Genomic DNA, 17,134 nt, shown 5'->3' with positions numbered 1-17,134 from the left:
TTTGTTTGATTTTTTTTTTTATTATTTTCTTTGGTTTGCTTAGGAAATGATGCTGTAGTCAGCCAAGGGTGTTGTGTTTGTGTGTCATTCTATTTAAAGCCTTGCAATTCATTCGCTGATTCAGGCAGACTTATCAGAGGGCAGCAATCTCAGATATTACATTCCTGAAAGTTTCATGCAAATTGGTGGCTGGGTAGAGGAGAGTGAGCCATGAGGGAAAGGCTGAAATGTAGTATCAACTAGCATCTAGTAACATGGAAACATACTTTATAAATATTAGAAGCACAGGAAGAGCTACCATTACTTTTCATAGTAAACTATAAACCGCAAGATTTTCAAAGATAAGCTTCTGTTGGAACTATTTGTTTATGCAAAAGTAACAGAAAACTGGTAGTAAAGCAGGAATGTGAACAGGATTAGGGCATTAAGCAGCATCGGTGGTTTTACTCCTGATTACACTCTCTGAAGTGGAATCACATTGCTAGAGCACAGTTATCACCATATCCCAGCATGCTGCCTCGTACCATGGCACCATTTAATGCTACAAAAGTTCTTAGCTGGAATACATTTATATCCTGGCAGAAACCCAAAGGCAGTGTTTGTCTTACATAGATTTCTCTTGCTGTTTCATAGTAGAATATCCTAGTATACTGTGAACATATTCTTGCTATTTTGCACTCATTCTATTTTAAACGTAAGATAACCTTGTCCCCAGGTAGGGCTTCAGAACTACAACATGTGACTGCCAGCAGACTGAGGAACCGATGATCCCTCAAGAAGGTGCCCTGGGATTTAAAAGAGGGTGGCAATTCTCATAGTCCTAGGAAGAACAAATAGGAATGGACTGAGCTCCCTGTCTCTGTGCTGCCCCTGGGACTCCTTTGACTCTCTCGTCTCCAGGCTCCAAGGGCTTCTCCCTTCCTCCCCACCTATTCAGCCCTGGATCTGAAAAGAGGAGGTTTTGATTCATGGGGCAGTTAGCCTTGCATCTGTAGGAATCACAGTTGTATCTACCATAAGTCAGGCCAATCCTTGAGGAGGAGAGGGGGAGAGAGAAGAGATACCAGCAACCCAGTGGCCCAGATCACTGGGGACAGTGCATGTGTTCCAGCAAATATCCCACATCCCCACAGCATCGGGTACACTTGGGAACCTGATTCTCTGTTGTTTCTCTTTGGATATTTTGTGCTTTCTGGAGTCTTACTTAGGCTGACCTGCTAGAGGGCTGGGACATGAGATTTTGTAAGACTAGTTGTACATTCATGTTATTTCTAGCATGTTGTTTATTATCTGGTCTTCAAAAGGAATCTCCTTTTCAAACAGTCTCACGGAAGTTTCTGTATTTAAAAATAGCAGCCGTAAAGAGCTTGCATTCTCCTTTTGGCTTTTCTTCTTATATATTGCATGATTCAAGAAAAAGCCTGAACATATAGGGAGGAAGTGACACAGACATATTGCTCATGATGAGAGCACTAAGCAAATGGAAAACAGAAAACAGAAATTTGGCAGAAGTAGTAAAGAAGATTAAAGTACATCTGGAGTAGAGCTGTGTTATTCCAAGGGGTAAAATAACCAAAACAATTGGAGGTCAAAATACATTATTGGATATTTTAGCATTCAAATACCAGTAATGAGCAGAATGAATTTGCCAAATTTTGGTAAAACAATATTTTATTATGGTGAACTTTCTACAGGGACTCAGGTAAACTTCCTGGTTGCTTAAAATTAACTTGTTTTATCTATAAAGTGCCTCACAGAATGGAGAAGGCTGCTGCAACAAAGCAACATGGCTTTTGAGTTCATATAGTATCTGTAGAATAAACATGCTGCTAGGAAGCTGATGTTTTTCTCCAGTTTCAGATAGCAGAAATGTCCAAATCTGAAGGTTACAGTTAGGTAAAATAATTCCTGACCTCCTGGCTTTAAAAGTGGTGGATTAAAAATGCAATTCCTAATCAAATCAAGTATTAATATATATTTACCTAAGGTCTTCACTTCTCAAATGAGGAGCATACTATGTAATGCATATTATGTACATAAAACAAAGACTTGAATTCCTACAGACAGGTTTCTGGGTGACATACTGGTTCTATTAAAGTCAACATCCGATTATTGAATATCGTATACTCAAGATTTCACTTTTACTTTCTTTTGACTTCACAATTTAAGATGTGATTACTTTGTTTTGACTTGACTTACAACCTAATGCATGACTAATGCTGATATGCAGGATGAAACTTCCTGTTAGAGTAAATCCCAAGACACTCTAGTAATTTTATTGTCAATTTGGACTCACACCAATGTTACAGTGGAGAATTTTTTCATCTTTATTTCCACAGTAAAAGTAAGAGGCCCCAGCTGAAATATGACAGCCAGACTGCATTTTGGAGCAGTTTAGGTCCAGAGCCAGACCTGTATTCTGCAGTCTGAATCTTTTTCTAATTAAAATACACTTGATCTACTGTTACAGTGCTGAAAGAGCTTTTGAGGTCAGACTCTCACTATTTTACTTTTGCAGGGTATTTTGAGTAAAGAAGGTTGTCTCTGTTTTGGGACGCATAAATGAAGTTTGGTTCATAGATTATAGTAACCATAGACTAGATCACATTGTAAGTTTCATACTCCACTTTGATTTGTTCATCCTAAAAACCTGAAATTTTTACTGCATTTATCACAATGGTATTTGGAGACATATCAGGTTTCAAAGTGGGCTTACTGAACTTTCTGTCTTTTTTCCCCTCAGCTCAAACTGTCTTTTAGGGCTCTGTTCATGTGTTTCAGTGCAAATTTTGAAACTAGTTCAAGAAGTAGGTTTTATATGATTTTCTGAAGACACGAAGCCTCAAGATCAGTCAGGATTACCCATCCTCTTTGGACACATCACTTATATCCAAATATGCCAATATTTCTCTATAAATATCAAAGGCACACGGCCTGTTCTGAAACAAAGTAAATTTTTTAAAATGGAAAATAAATTTCCATTCCAGGGAATTATGGTATCTAGGATATTTTGCTTCAAAACAGTTTCCTTATTTGAAGGGAACAGCTAAAACCCTGACTTTAACTAGCTTCACACTGCTAGCAATGTACTTTCTACAACTCACTTCAAAACCATGCAGATCATAGAATCATAGAATCATTTAGGTTGGAAAAGCCCTTTAAGATCATCAAGTCCAATCATTAACCTAACGCTGCCAAGCCCACCACTAAACCATGTCCCTAAGCACCACATCTACCCATCTTTTAAATACCTTCAGGGATGGGGACTCAACCACTTCCCTGGGCAGCCTGTGCCAGGGCCTGACAGCCCTTTCTGTGAAGAAATTTTTCCTAATATCCAACCTAAACCTCCCCTGGTGCAACTTCAGGCCATTTCTTCTCATCCTATCACTTGTTACTAGTGAGAAGAGACCGACCCCCACCTCGCTACAACCTCCTTTCAGGCAGTTGTAGAGAGCGATAAGGTCTCCCCTCAGCCTCCTCTTCTCCAGGCTAAACAACCCCAGCTCCCTCAGCCGCTCCTCCTAAGATTTGTGCTCCAGACCCTTCACCAGCTTTGTTGCTCTTCTCTGGACATGCTCCAGCACCTCAATGTCCTTGTAGTGAGGGGCCCAAAACTGAACACAGGATTCAAGGTGTGGCCTCACCAGTGCCAAGTACAAGGGGACGATCACTTCCCTAGTCCTGCTGGTCATGCTATTTCTGATAAAAGGGTGCTATTGGCCCTCTTGGCCACCTGAGCACACTGCTGGCTCATATTCAGCCGGCTGTCAACCAGCACCCCCAGGTCCTTTTCCACCAGGCAGCTCTCCAGCCACTCTTCCCCAAGCCTGTAGCGTTGCATGGGGGTTGTTATGACCCAAGTGCAGGACCTGGAACTTGGCCTTGTTGAACCTCATACAGTTGGCCTCGGCCCATCAATCCAGCCTCTTCAGAACCCTCTGCAGAGCCTTCCTACCCTCCAGCAGATCAACACTTCCACCCAACTTGGTGTCATCTGCAACCTTACTGAGGGTGCACTTGATCCCCTCATCCAGATCATTGATAAAGATATTCAACAGAACTGGCCCCAATACTGAGCCCTGGGGAACACCACTTGTGACTGGCTGCCAACTCAATTTATCTCCATTCACCACAACTCTTTGGGCCCGGCCATCCAGCCAGTTTTTTACCCAGCAAAGCCCAAGCTGTGAGCAGCCAGTTTCTCCAGGAGAATGCTGTGGGAAACCGTGTCAAAGGCTTTACTGAAGTCCAGGTGGACAACATCCACAGCCTTTCCCTCATCCACTAAGTGGGTCACCTTGTCATAGAAGGAGATGACATAGAAGGAGGTATATCGTGTTAGCTCATTTGTGTGTGTGATGCAACACACTTTTGCAAACTTCAAGTTTTGCAGGGGCTGGATGACACTCCATAATGCCACTTGGGGAAAACAGTTGTCCCAGAAGAGCAGGATTTGGTTTAAACTTGATGTTTGGCATATTAACTCCCTTCTCAGGCAAGCTAGTACTCCCACAAGATTCCTGCTTGGTGAATATTGGCCTATAAACTTAATGGGATAGTAGAGTGCTCTGGGTGACCTGCATGTGCATGTATGGAAGCCACAGCATCCACCAGGTTGTTACGCTGGGTGCTGCCGGGGGACCAAAGCACAACCGGGCACACCTTGTTGCAGAGAGTGAGTAGGCTGCCCTAAACACCCCTTCATCTCTGGCTTCTCAGTTCAGATCCTGAGAGAACGCCTAGAATAAGTTGCTTCAAAAGCTAACCTGGAACATTAACATTTCCTGGTTCTAATACGCAGGTTGCTTTTATGGCTATTACAGGCTTTGTTCACTGCACCATCTATTAAGTTCTCAGTGTCACAAAAGTACCCCTCTCTCCTTCTGCTGCCACAGGGTCAAAGGAGCTTGTCTCTTCCATTTTGTTAGCCTAACCCTAACATCCCTTCTTTTCCCAAAGTGCCAGCACCCTCTTTCTCATGGTAATTGATTAACATAGGTAAACAACTTCCTTGGTGTCAGCAGCTGAAAGGTGTTGGTGCTTCTGGTTTAGCACATGAAGAAAATGGGAAGACATGCAAGAAATGGAACTCAAGTTAAATGAGGGGCAGTAAAGAAGCAAGCACGTAGATATCATTTGCCTTCTAAAAGGCACATGCGGAGTATCCTCTGATGATAAACCTACAAGTGGCATATGCCCAGTATTTTTAGTTAGTACAGGATTTCTTCTGGCAATAATAAACACTATTCAAGGTGCCAAAGCTGTTACCGCTAGTCACAACTTCGCTATGCAAACATGTAAAAAACTGCAGTGTGTTCCAGTTGGTTGGTGCTTACCCAGGTATTATGCCAAGACTGCAAAGCCGCAGGCTAATGATAACAGTTGGGGATTTTTTTCACTTACAAAGGAAATTGTGCAATTAAGCATATGTATAGCAGTTCTATATAATAGGAAACGTCACCCAAGAGATCTGGTCGTAGGTCTTGAAATCACTGGAGATCTTTTTAGTACTGCATAGGCCCCAAATCCTCTATTTATGAAACAGATCCAGAACATGCATCCAAGCTTTCTGTCCTGTTTCCGTGCCATAGTGCTTTGTCGGGACACAATTTAAATTCCTTTGAACTCAAATTCTCCTTGACTACAAGAAACATTGACTGGGATCCTGCCTTTAAAAACAGCAAAGTAAATGAGCCTCTACGCTCCGTCACAAATAGGCCTTTGTTATCTGAGCTGCTTTTAACATAAAGATCTCCTACGTGAAAAAAGAACACCCTATTTGTCAAAGCTCTTTTCTGAGATGGAGGGATAAATCTTGTCAGAGTCCTCAGCAAGGCAGCGTACAGATAAAACTTACTTGAGAGATGGCAGATGGAGGTTACAGTCTTCTTTGAATCAGGGAAAGAAAGAATTCAACCGTGGCTTCTGCACACTACGTTAATATCCTGACCACTGAGCTTCTCACTGTTTTGGATACCATCTTGAAAAGTCTTGATGTCATCCCAAGCCAGATGGGGGTTATACTGTAAATCTCCAGTTTTTGTAGGCTGGGGGAGAGTTTCTCCATCAAATAATAAGCTGCTTTTACTGAAACAACCAATTAGGAATGTGCTCCAGTCAATTTAAGTTACTTGCACTTGAAGACTGAGTCTGGAAAAAATTTTTGTTGTACTTTGGTTATACTGCTTCTCTGCCCAGTATCTTATAAATACCTTCTGCCTTGAAGTTTATGCAGACTTTACTTTGAGGCCATATTGACCGCTGAGATCAGGACCCTGATGTTGAACCAAAATTGGAAAAGGGATTACAAAATACAGGGTATGACCACTTCATTTTGGACATGATAAATGTGCAGTAAAGAGCTTTTAACTAGTGTATCATCTCCAGCACTAGAGCCCATTTAGTAAAGGCCAACAATGCTGATACAACTGAAAAGAGGTTGATGGGGGAAACAAAAAGAAGAGGCGAACAGGCTAATTGATGATACCCAGCTCATTAGTAAGCTTTTTAAAAGGAGGAAACACACTAAAAGAATCCTTATTCCAAGTTCCCTGGTGTGTCTTATTTTCTATGTTCCTTCTAGAACGCAGCTGCCTTCTGGACAAAGACCATGTTATGCCATATTTTATGTTTCTGATGCATATTCATCAGCAAGCTTATCCAAGCTTTTTTAGGAAGCTCCATTTGGATTGAGAGGTGCATGACCTGTAACTTCATCTTTTCAAGACAATAAGCACCACAAAAGTAAATTACTCAAGTATATTTGTGGCAGTATTTGCAGAAAGGAATCCAACAAATCCTTCCTGGGTTCTTAGTAACCTCTCAGATGCTGAATAATAACTGCGTTGAAGTGAGTACATAATCCTTTTGGGGGGTTTTCAATGAAATATCACTTCATGTTTCAAGATGTGGCAGTGATATGGAAGCCTCTGTATGCAAACCAACTGCACCAATTATTTTGTGCTGATGAGAAATTGGTTTACTTTTTAATGAGACAAGAAACACTGACTACACTACAATCATGTTATACATTAAAAAGGAGCAGCCAATTTTAACACCTTGTAACGAGAATATATAGTGACAGAAATATTTCTTACAAGTACAGCCTGATGGTAAAACGCTGAGATGTTCTGGCTCTCAATTAGCACAGTACAGTTCTACTTTCTGTAGGTATGTGCGCTGTCATGATGGGTTGGTTGCTCTTAAAACTACTCAGGCGTGGTTCCAATGTTCATTTTTTACATTGTGTTTATCCATTACAGTATATGGGTGGCAGTGACATGTGAACTTCTCAGCAAAAGCAGAGCATCCCCAGTCGCTACCAAAGGAACTACTCTGATCCATCTGGTGCTTCTCTCTGACACGAGGTTTTTGCCAGTAATTCTGTTTGCTGCCATTCAGGCATCCGAGCTGGGAACCAGTTTGAGATTCGTCCTTCCTCTCCTTTCTTCTCTCCTTGTTCAATGATCTTTAACTATGACTTCTTTACATTTCTGTTCTTTTTACCCTCTATGATTCCCCAACAGCAACAGCATGTGTTCTGCTTTAGATTACTGCTGTAAGGAATATCACCCTAAGGGTCAAGCCGGCGTAGTTCTGAAAACACTGTTTTATGTGGCTGCTCAGTCACCGACACTTCGAACCTTCACTCGGGCCCGGGGACCTTGTATATTGCTCCTGTGGGCTACAGCAGACACAGGAGTTACCCAGATGTCCTTCTGTCACAAAATCCAGTTCAGAGAGAAAACGGAAAGGTGGGACCAGGCGATCTTCCGAGGTCCCTTCCACCCTGGGCTGGTCTGTGATGCGTTCAGTGCCCGCGGTGCAGGGGATGCTGCGGGCTTCCAGCGTCTGTCCGCAAGATGGCACCAACTTACTGATGCTGGTGAAAACGTCCCCTGGCTTCCCCGGCTCTTCCTTGCGATAGAGGCTAGCGGTAGCCCTGTCTGACTGGGAGAGAGAGTGGCTGAACTGAACCAGGTGTGCTTCGGCTTCGTCTTTGTCTCCCTTTTGTCTGACAAAACTAAGTCCCGGGAAAGCAAAACCACTTTGGTTTAGATTTCAGACCTAATAAATTGAAAAGTTCCCCAGAAGCTAACTATGAGAGTGAACTAAACCCCAAATATTCAAACTTCCTGAACGAAAGTCCTGGTTAGAGAGTTCCCTAAGGCAGCATACTTCTTTCATGGGGATACATGCAGGTGCTGGGTCCTGAAAAAGTCTCCTAGATCTTTGTGAGAGGATTGTTGAACCTATCCACCCCTTGTATTCCAGGACACCTCTGTGGAAAGCCATTTGCTCTCATCAACCCATCCCTGGCTTCCTCGTTCTCTCATGTGCCACAGGTTTCTTACAGAGCTAGAGCTGAATGGATTCTGCTCACTAGGCACGTTGTGTCTGCCCTGTAGGACAGCTACTTGGTGTCATCCATTTTCTGTTCCTCTCTCCTCACACCTACTGCACTGTGCAGTTCCAGGTGTATGAGGAACATTTTCAGCCCTTGGAAAAGAATCTGCAAGATGCTGTAATATCTTATTGCTTCTATTCTGCACTGCTCTGATCTGTTTCTAATAACCTCAGTAAAATAATCTAGTTTAAAAAGTACATCTGGTTACTACTGGCTTGAGCTGGCTTGTGGGTTTGGAGATGAATTAATCAGTGTACTGTCACCAAGGCATACTGTCTTCAGAATGTGACCATGTACACATGTAAATAAAACAGGATTTTTGTTTATTACCATTTTTTACCATCTTACCATTTTTTTTGTTGATTACCATCTTTTCATTATCTGCATCAGGCAGGTTCTGGCATTTTACACGGGCAGTTTGACTGAAGAGGTTAGCTACTTGGAGCAACAGCATTTCATCCTCCACAAAGCAGTAAATGCTATATTGACACACTTCCACTTCACTTGAGAGTAGACTCTGTCCAAGAAAAATAAAAGCTAGTTGGGGCTACCTGTTCACATGTGTCTCAGTGTTACTTCAGAGCCAAAAAAGAAGAGTGAATAGGAAATAGAAAAAAAAATCTTTCCCCGATCGGTGGAGATTTCATCATAGAGTTCAAAGATGCTCACTAAGTCACTAAATAAGAAACTGTAACTGTATGTTAGTGTTCATCTAAACTTTCCATCAGCTGATACACTTTCTTGTATTAGTTACATGCCCTTTACTGTTTAAAAAAAAAGAGAGAGCATTATATTGTACTGTACTTGTGCCTAGGGCACTGGCATGGGCCTCAAGATAACTGTCCTCTCTCTGCTTCTGCTTGATTTGGACACATTACGTATCGCCTTTTCCTTCTCTGTGAATTAGGGATGGTCATTTGCTTCTTCCCACGTGTTGTTTATTTAGGCTATAAAGATTTAATCTCTCACTGTATGTTTTTTCACAACTGATTTTGCCTCAGTGAGTATCCCTAGGTGTTAATATAATGGAAAAAATATTTGACTGCTAGGATTTTTTATTGATTATTTTTTCTTTGTGTCTACAAATTGCTGATAACATTCAGGAAAACTTTTCCAGAACTTTAAGGCAGCCTTTGCCAGAGGTTTGTAAAGGGTTTTGAGATCTGCAGGATGAACACGCTAAAGAAGTGCCAAGTGAGATGATAATAGCCTATGTTTATTACCTTGATACAATCCACAGAGTTTCAGTGGAAACAAGTCATAAAGTGCTTGTACCCAGCTGATGGAAACTGGGGTCTTACAAAACTTTCTAATTCCCTTCTTCCCCCCACCCCGGCTCTTCGTCCTGCTTTTCATTGACCTACTGTTCTCAGCGTGCTGGTGAGTTGCTTATTTTCAGCGCAAACTTGATTTCACACAGCCCAAAGTCTGCAGTGTAAGTGAAGCACTCTGGTTTATGTTGCCTCATTATTTTTCTTCACGGTACACCATGACACAAGGGTGTTTTTGCAAAGCTTAATTGAAACCAACAGGTAACTGTCTGACCTGCACTAGTTAGAAATGACCTACTAGGTATCAATTTAGTGTACTTGGACTGCTTTTTTGGCTTGTACACAAATATTTATGGCAAATTGATTTAAGACCTATTGTAACAGAGTTGCTGTGGCACCATGGGATTATTTATGTCTCAGAATTACACCCCTTAAAATCCACGTTTTATTTCACAAATAAAAATGCATCTGTTCATTTCTGCTGAATGGACATTTTACAACTGCACAGTCCCTCATTTACTGGGAACTGCTCAAACTGGAGGCCTCGTTCAGGATCCTAAAAGGAGAGGAAAGTGGAAATCTGTGTACACGGGGGCTCACCAGCGCAACTCCAAACAGGACTTTTGGTCATTCACTTTTCTTAGGAACAGCTTTTATAGGAAATGTTTGTGGAGGAAAAATCCTAGTAATTTTAAAAGCATTGGAAACATATTTTTCATTTCAATGGACATCTGTTGTGCTAAAGAGAAAACAGGGCTGAGAAAATAATGATGACTCTGTAGCTCCATATTATTTTCGCTGTTTGTACAAACCCAGAACAGACCGTATTTGTCAAAAGTTTTGCTAAGCATTAGTAAGTGTTGATGTAAGTACAATATGCTGAAGTGTGCTTGTAGGAATCACATAATAATTCATAGAAATATAAGCAAAAGACAGAGCATCCACAGCAGGCTGGAGTTCACAGCGCTAGAAGGGAGCTCTTAATTCTTAGAAGAAATTATAAATGCTCCTGGAATGCAAGTTCTGCAACTTCCATTTGTCATCTCTAAACTCATTGACTGTGCTTTATTGGCAACGAAAAGCAAGTCAGTTATGGCATGAGGAATGTGCTGAACAAGGTCAAGAACACTTTAAGGCAGCAATTTCTTTCCTTGGTAACATAAGGCATAGACGTTTCAACAGCTAACTAAAGGTCAGGATGATTCAGGGTCAGCCTTAAAAGTGGTAGCCTTAAAAGAGTCATAAACACACAATGGCCCAGAATTTTCTACTGTTCAACTGTTTTTACAGCTGATTACTCCAGAGTGAGCAAGGTAATCATAAAAAGTCCTGTTGGGTTTACACCTAAAGGGAGGAGAACATTGTGAAGGTTTTTTTGAATACCCATTTTTTGGTATGTCATAAACATGCCAGAAAAGTTCTTTGCAGCATGAAAATTTCTTCTGCAGTCCGGGAGTTAAAAATTGGCTGGACTAGGTAGTGACAGTCTTTCTTACAGCTTCAGCAGAAGTTGGACGTAGTCCCTTTTTCTGGAAGATAAGATTACGGGCATTTTGTTTGTTAGAAGAAGTAGTTTCATTGTGTGAGAATAATTCAAGTTTCCTAAATATGCCACATTTCTTTAGTATGCCATTCTACAGTCGAAATGTGGCTGTGTCCTGTCCCTCATCTGTCCTAGAAATGGAAAAATGAGTGACAGAAACTATTTGTTAAAAATTGTTAAAATTATGCCACAAATGCTACAGGAAAGATGCATTGTTTATGTAGTTGCCCTGTGGTATATATACTTAAAGTGAAATATACTGGGGAAAAAAAATTGGTCAATCGGTTAAAGGTCTTTTATTTCATGGATGCTTCACTTTGCCAGCTCTGATTTATAAATCTGTGGATTCTGGAACCCTAACTAAATATTACTGGGATGGCATTTGCCCCATATAACCACATACTAGAACTGGAGTTTGCTCAGCAAAACTGTCATCCCCCACCTTCACAGATCAGATACTTTCTTAGCATCCCGATCTGTCTAAGGCTTAATAGTAAGAAATTTGTTTTACATATCTAAGGCTAAGAAAACAAAATCACTGCAGTAAGGCACAGGTAGAAACATTCATGTTCTCTGAAGTTTAGACTGGTATATCACAACAGATCCTGATTTCTAGAGATAGTATATTATTAGTTTATTTCTCGTAATTAGTCTGTGTGCTCACATGGACTTCATGAGTCACATCTCAGCTCATTATCTTGGGAAACAGACCTATTATTTTTGAAAGCCATGCAGTCAATAAATTAGCTTGGAAGAAATGATAGTCCAAAACACCTTTTCAATAGATTGCTGTCACACTTGGTTCCTATCAAAGAGAAGCCTGAATTTTTTGTCGTGACATATGGCTTAACTGAGCCTTCCCTGCTGTGAGGAAACAAAAGACAATTGGTGATGCATGGAGCAAACTGATCTTAAAACAGAGACATCAACAAAGAAACATGACAGCATGAAAAGACAGAGTGCAGTCTGCTGTCCACATTTACAAAGTCATTCTCTCTGTAACTCCAACATACATCTATTGTCTGTTTTTTTCTTAAAGTAAGTGACAGTGTTCCTTAACTATAGCATCTCAAAAAACCCTGCACCTCAGGCAGACGTAGGGGCATGTTAACTAGAGTTTCTTTTGGTCTTGATCATGCTTTCATGCTTGCTGTTGAGCCACAATAAGCTCACCCAGTGTCAACAAGGAATAATTCTCCAAGCGCAGTTCCTTTCTTCGTGCTGGCTTTCATTTGCTCTGCCACAATACTGAGACCGTATGGAGATTTCAATAGAACAAGCTGATTTGTCATATTTTCCCCTTATTATCTATGCATAAATATGCCTTTTACCTGATATAATTTTATTTTTTTCTCCTGTTACATGTGCTTCTGATGTATTTAAATAGCTCACTACATACCATTTAATGTGACTTTGTAATTGCCAATTACATATTTATGATGCCTCTAGATACCATACGGAGGCATAACGCAGGTGGTTCTCATCTGGTGTAAGACGATGGCTCTGGGCTGGATCAGCTCACATCTTTCACCAGAGACTGAGGATCAGAGGCTTGTTAGGCTGTGGGTGAGGGAAAGTCCCAGTCTGGCAGCAGAAGTGACACAGCCATGGTGGCTTCCTTCTAGGAATGCAGCTTCACAAATTTTGAACTTCCCGATACGACTTTTAAAATTTCACTTCAAATGAATCATGATCATTATCTAATGTTCTTGTTCAGGTGGACTGAATTTGTATGTTGGTTTTTACCCCTTAAGGATCTGAGCATTTTTGTTTCAGTGTCTTTAGTAATAAATGCTTAGTATTTTCTTGACTTTTAGAGAAACAGGTATTTTATTTCCTATCTCCTTAAAAGTATCTCTCTTCTCTGAAATTCAGGATATTTGTGTGAAAAAAATTATTCGTCCATTGTGCAGTTGCTATCATACTGACTATTGCTTTTAAGTGATTGATTCTTAAAGAACAGCTAATAGAGCTCTTTGCCCACTCTCCTCCTGTCATTGCTGTAGACAGAAAGAAACCTTTCAGCAAGAGAAGCTATTGATTTTATTACACCTTGTACAGACTGTCATCAAAATAGAACTGGAGAGCTTGATCCTTCCCTTACCAATTCCTATTTTACATTGGTAATGCCTCTAGCTTGTTTCTACGAGAAGTAAGTGAGAGAGGCTCACACAGCCTTCTGCAGACGGAAGGATTGGAACCGTCATCCCTTAAAACACTGTCCCTTAAAATTATTCACAGGTAAAAGCAAATGGACTGTGTGACTTGCACAGAAACCCTGAGAAGCTAGAAGAAGAAAATGGTCATATCTTACTTCACCCACAAAGCCTTTAATTATTGATGAGATCTAGTTGCTTATATAACTCCCGTAATGTAAATATACCTGCATATCGCATGCATTAATGGATTTGTCCTTAGGCCACCTTGGCAAGGCAGGGAGAATTTAAAGGGAAATTTGAAATTAAAACACAACCCCCCAGTGCCTTAGGACATTGAGGTGAAATACAAGTACTTAAATCCTGGCAGTACAGTGAGAATTGCAAGCCTAAAGTTCATAATGGCCATGTTTTTGACAGTGATGTTTCCCTAATGCTTAACATTCTGTTTCGGCTTGCGTCCAGAACTCTCTCTGTCTTAGCAGGGCTCAGCAGCTTTGCCTGTCCCATGCTGACATCCCTCTGTGCAGCCTGCTACCTGAGATAACCTCTCCAGAAGAGATGGAGCCAGTATCTATCTTCATTAGATACCATAGTTCAAAAGAAGAGATTTTTACTGTGTTTCCTGTAGTGCTGCCAGTCTTCCTCCATGGAAGCACCTGACAAAGGAGAAACAGGGATGAGAAATTGGGGATTTCTGGAGAAATGCTGGGAGAAAGAGCAAGCCAAGACAGGAATGTAGATGGATGGAGCAGCTTTGAGCAGGCTCTGGCTCCTCAGTGCAGTGGAGTGTGGTGCAGGAGCAGGAGGCATTGAGCTGAAAAAGCGATGACTTGGTCTCGATCCTTCTTCTAAAGATTGCTGATTTATCTTGTGATCATTTGATGTAAAGATCAGGATAATCCCAGACTGCAAATTTCAAACAGACATAGTTATTTTTTCATAGATCAGTGTTTAAGCCCAGAGGAAGGTGAGATTTAGGACACGTCTTTGTCTTTCATATATTTCTATAGGATAATTTATATAGCTTCCTTCTTGGTGATGCTCAGGATCCATTTCTTCTCTGCTGCAAGATTAGGTGCTGCAACTCTAGGAGCTAAACAGCTTAAAGTTAATGTGATTACAACTTTACAGCTCTTCTCATGACTTCTTTCAGGTCACCTATGAGCTTTGAGAGCAAGAAAATAATCCCAATGTCCCATATAATTTGAATGCCTAAGCTATCAAATTCTGGTTCCTGTGCTGCATTTACTGACTTTTAAGTAAGTGAAAACAAGCCTTAAGATGGACAGAATAGTTTATCAGTTAATAATGTATATCTGAATGATATCGCTGCTGTACTCAACGCTTAAAGAGAACAAACGTAAAAAACACCATAAATTTGAAGATTCCAGCTCAGTAATGCTGCAACAGCCAAAATACATCGTAGCAGTTCAGGAAGGAAATTCCATTTTCACTGAGAATTATAAGAAAATGTATAGAAAGAGAAACTGCTTTTCAAACTAGATGTTAGTACATTGCTGTAATTCCTAATAACAGGAGCAGATGTCCTGGGGGCTGATACCTAGTTCGACAGACACATAGTTAAGTGACAGGGGAGGAGCGACACAGCTGCAGAGGCATCCCCCTTCATCCCTATCATGTCCGGACCAAGCTCTGAGTGTCAATTGCATATTGCCCTGGTCCAAATTATCAGCTATAATACAAGCTAATTGATGTTAAGTGAATGTTGTCTACCGTATCACTTTAATGAAATTAAATGTTTCTGTCATATTTTCCTACCATGAGTTCAGTACAAAAGTGGGAAAAATGCTGTTACAAGGAATGACATAGTAGGAGTGAGATTTTGTTCTCCGCAAAATCAACTTTGCAATTGCTGATCGATCTCCAGTCTTTCTCCTGCATGCATCATTGCTGGGGATAAAGGTCTTGTAAAGAAAATTTAGGAGGCAACTTGCTGATGGTGTACAAAGATATAACAGAACCTATCTTGTTCTTCTGTTAGGCCTGCAGTGCTAACCTTGGTAGATCTGGCTTATCAGTAAAGATATGGTTACAAAAGAAGGTGCTGCTATACTGAGAAGAAAGTTGACACATATTCTTTTTCTAGTTCTAACTAAACCATAAAACCTGATCATTTCCCATGGTCAGTAACATTGCGAATAAACTCAGCTAGCGGGTTTGGACTACCTTGACACTACTGGTATAACTGCCCATGCTATCACGGTAGATGGGTGCATGCAAATTTGCATTTTGAAATTGTAGCTGGCCTTTGCTTTTATTCAGCCTCTAGATGTTTTTCTGTGATCTGAAAGACAAATATAGTTATCTCCTAAGAGAAGACATCATAGCATGCTGTAATGTCAGGGTTAGTTTGCCATTTTTTGGTTATTTATATTAGCAGAAGGCTAAAGATCCCCAAGGATTTTATTGCACCCAAACACAAACCAAAAAGATTATTCCCACTTCAAGGAGCAAAAGGCTTAGTTGTGGTAAGTCACTGAAAGTTAGTTAAATTGGCAACCTCCAAAGCTATATTTCATATAGTTACTTGAGGTAGACCCCCATTTTTAGCACAGGAGTTACTAGAGAAAGATCAGTGTGTTTTTCTTGTACCTGCGGCGGCAACACACTATGGTTATAGTGATAGGATTCGTAACTCAAAGGCTGAAAACCGGCTAGGAATGTAGGATTGAAAGGCACCGCCTGGTGACCAAATCCAGTTCCCTGTTATCACACAAAACCATATTTTAGAATTCTTTTAATGAACTTACCAAGTTCCACCATGTAGCTAGTTTTTTATTTTGTTCCTATTGCTTGCATTAGGAAGCTAGCCCAGACGCTCACTTGTTAAACACTTAAAAGCTCCCTCATAATTTCCTGCTATATATATGTGTGTATGGCTAGTTTGGACTGGCTTGTTCTTATGCCAGCATTGTCTTTTAGCTTTGCCAACATTCTTGCGTGTCCCTGATATTTATCCCATCCCACTCCCCTTTTCATAGTGTGCTTTAAGAGAGCAGTCACGTAACAATCCCTCGTTCTGCCCCCACCTTCATTCTGCTAGTTTAAACAAGCCTTATTTTCGCTCGTCTAAACAGATCAAATTCTTTCTAGTTTCCTGGCTGCCTGCTCTCCTGTTCATCCTAATAGGCCTTATCCATACCTGCATCATGCTGAATTCTTTTCTTCATACTCCTGAATAATCAAAATAGTATGTCGTATCTCAGAAGGCCTCCTAGTAGGAGCAATATATCTTTATTGCTGATGTAGCACTATATTCTAGGAACACACTAATCTTTTTTTTTTTTTACTGCCTTATCACATTACTGACTTACAGAATCGTGTGACACCATTTCTTCTCTTTGTGTGTCATGGCAAATACAGCAAAGATTGTTGTTATTATTAGTCCCCAAGTGTATCATTTAGCTTCTTGTGGTTTTAGATTTCATCCATGTCTTACTTCAGCCTCAAAGTCATCTTATTTTTCCAGCATGATATTCTCATTCTCTTGAAGACCTCTCAGCTTTTCACGAGCAAACTTCATGAGGTTATGCCTATCATTTGTGCCATGTGTAGAGATAGTACTATTTTTTTCCCCCGGAGACTCATCCTTGAGAGATTAATTAGTGAGCTTCCCCTAACTAAACAATTCCCTTTTGAACACAATTCACCATTATATCCTCCCTACCTTTTATTGTACAGTAAGCTGCTTGAAGTTAAACTACTGATTTTCCACATGTAAGAAATGCTT

The sequence above is a fragment of the Nipponia nippon genome, unplaced genomic scaffold (genome assembly GCF_047370975.1).
Source record: "Nipponia nippon isolate SJK-2023a ecotype South Korea unplaced genomic scaffold, ASM4737097v1 scaffold_7, whole genome shotgun sequence".
Classification (NCBI taxonomy): domain Eukaryota; kingdom Metazoa; phylum Chordata; class Aves; order Pelecaniformes; family Threskiornithidae; genus Nipponia; species Nipponia nippon.
The sequence above is the reverse complement of the archived record's forward strand: the minus strand, read 5'-3'. Positions refer to the sequence as shown.